The sequence below is a fragment of the Ostrea edulis genome, unplaced genomic scaffold (genome assembly GCF_947568905.1).
Source record: "Ostrea edulis unplaced genomic scaffold, xbOstEdul1.1 scaffold_51, whole genome shotgun sequence".
Lineage (NCBI taxonomy): Eukaryota > Metazoa > Mollusca > Bivalvia > Ostreida > Ostreidae > Ostrea > Ostrea edulis.
This window is the reverse complement of record NW_026606017.1, coordinates 152268-155001: the sequence shown is the minus strand read 5'-3', so window position 1 is coordinate 155001 and position 2734 is coordinate 152268. Positions and strand designations below refer to the sequence as shown.

At 36.0% G+C, this 2734-nt stretch overlaps 1 long non-coding RNA gene across 1 annotated transcript; it reads left to right on the top strand.

Moving 5' to 3' along the window:
• Window positions 1–595: 595 nt before the first annotated feature.
• Window positions 596–1894, top strand: LOC125657151 (uncharacterized). The gene is made up of 2 exons (XR_008799526.1): window positions 596–655; window positions 1108–1894. It is a non-coding gene; the product is annotated as an uncharacterized LOC125657151 (long non-coding RNA).
• The last annotated feature ends 840 nt before the right edge of the window (window positions 1895–2734 follow it).

Here is a 2734-nt window from a genome sequence, read left to right as displayed (position 1 = left end):
TTAGATGGCTGACTTGTGTTTCTTTTGATTCTTGTTTTGGTTGATGATAGATTTGTAGAATATAATCTCTGTCTTGGTATAAGACGTTCGTACGAATCGGCGTAAATCCTATTGAAACAGAAGAATCTAATAAACTTAAACCAATGAATAAAATGCATACTGAGTTATTCAGTTTCTTAACCGAAGGTATGCAACATGCACAATAGAGAAAGACACTCAATCAATATTTATATAACTACAGCGTGTCAGGTTCGTACTCTCCTCTGTTGACCTTTCGTGACCTTGACAAAGAATCCGCGAAAATCAATAGGTTATGTATCACTCAGAAATTTGTCCCATTTTCTTAAATTATCAACCACCAACAACCCCCTTTACCGTCACGCCGTACTTTTATTGAGATTTTAAAAACAAAGAACTACATACATTAACTCTGGATTCCCCCTACATTTTCAACTCGCATATTTTACAAAGCTTTAAAATGTTGCTTACGAATTGTTTTAAAATGCAAATTAGAATTCATTGGTAAATGATTATTATCTTTGATATCAATGTTGATTAATTAATTGCTTTTAATTTCAACTCCTTTCGATTACACTGTCATGATCGTGTGCAGGATTGGACAAAACAAGATGGCAGACGGCATTTCCAAACAAAGGTAGGCTCTTAAAACTCTCCATTTTACCGACTTATTAGACGACGAATTTATGAATTTAAAACACTGCCTGGCCCGGGAGGCATCATTAAATTGATTGGGTGTTGGAATTCTTACTCATATACACATACAACTCTAAATTCATTGATCAAAGTTGACGATGTTGCCTCGATAGAATTCGAAGCGGGCGAAGATGTTTCTAATCATGTTTTCATGCATTTTAAGAAAGATAATTTCGGTAAAATAGACTGTGCACATATCTTTTGATGAAAACTTGAACCAGTGTATGCTATTTGTCCCTTAAATTGCCTTGGTTAGATAGATATCATGACTAGAACATTTGCTAATGTGCAGGATTGGACTATGGTCGTTTCTACGATAAACGTGCCGGATTGGACCTCAATTTTGGTTCAGGATTGGACCCTTTCTTAAATACATGCATTTTTTTCTTACAGATCCAGTCAGGAGCGGACTTCCTTAAGCTTAAAAGTTGCAAGTGAATGAAGTGTGTTCTATTTTATGTCTCCTACTAAAACCATGGTTTTGACAAACCTAAAAGAGCACTTGGTGCAAGGAACTATCAATAAGCCGGAAGAGACAGCTCGAAAATCTTTAAGTGTTTGAGAATTTCACCGCGCACATGAATCTAAAGTTCTGCCACACGTTAGAAGGAGCCTTGTTCTCGAAGATCAACATGCTGGAAAGTCTTCATTTTGCAGAAGCAAATACATTTATATTGTACAAGGTGAAGATAACGAACAGTCATCAATCTCATAACTCCTACAAGCAATACAAAATAGATAGTTGGGCAAACACGGACCCCTGGACACACCAGAGGTGGAATCAGGCGCCTAGGAGGAGTAAGCATACATGTAGACCATGTTCGATTCCCAACCACTTAACATTTGTGATATCTGCATGGAATTATTAAAACTGAGCATGGTTTGACGTACATGTATAATAATCTCTTCAGGCATGATGGTTTACATTTCACAAAGCTGTTCAATGACAATAAAGACAATAATATAAGATGTTGAGGTGTTCATGTTTTCAATACTTAATGATCTGTCCACATGCATTTGTGCCTTTCATATGTATGCTTCTGCTGGAACCAGTTTTGATTGTTAAAGCGGGATTTATTATCTTTTGAAAAATTTCCCTATCATTTTAATTCTAATAATCTTGAGTGCATATGTCGGTTTGTTGGAATGTAGCAAATATCAGCATTTTTGTATTTCAAAACCTTTCGTTTCTTGTAATTACATTGAATCCAACCTTATAGTGCATATACTGATGAAGCAAATAAAAAGGATATTTTCTCATAAATTCGCAATATCACTCCTGTAGCTGAAATATGAACCTAAATGAAAAGCAGTTTTGTCCATGGTGTTTTTTCTTCTTCAATATTTGCTGCTCAGATGAGAGGTTACTCTTCAATACAATTTTTTCACTAGTTGTTATCAGTTCAATACAAACGCAATAACATTGAAATATATTTAATAAAAAGTAAAACTTAAGAACACTTCTGGTTCAATGAAATGACAAATCAACATGTGTAAAATGCAATGTAAAAGATTAGTAGTATCTCTGTGAAAGAAAGCATAATACCGTAAAAATAATCGTTTCATAATGTACATAAACGGATATAATTGAAGTCAGCATTTCGCAAATTCTATGGTCGTTATAACGATCTAGTTCGTCAATACAACCTCGCATTGGGTCAAATGCTGTCTGACGTGTTTCATACCGATTGTTAAGCCGTTCTTGGTACACTGATTTTGACTGCGGATAACTCCGTTTACCTGATCAGGATATGGGGCTCACGGCGGGTGTGACCGGTCAACAGGGGATGCTTACTCCTCCTAGGCACCTGATCCCACCTCTGGTGTGTCCAGGGGTCCGTGTTTGCCCAACTATCTATTTTGTATTGCTTGTAGGAGTTATGAGATTGATGACTGTTCGTTATCTTCACCTTGCATATATAAAACGGCTGCCATGGTATATGTATGCACCTCGTGTATTCAGAAAACAATGTATTTTTTTTACTTCATATTTCTTTATAATGTACAAAAGCGTGTGTTG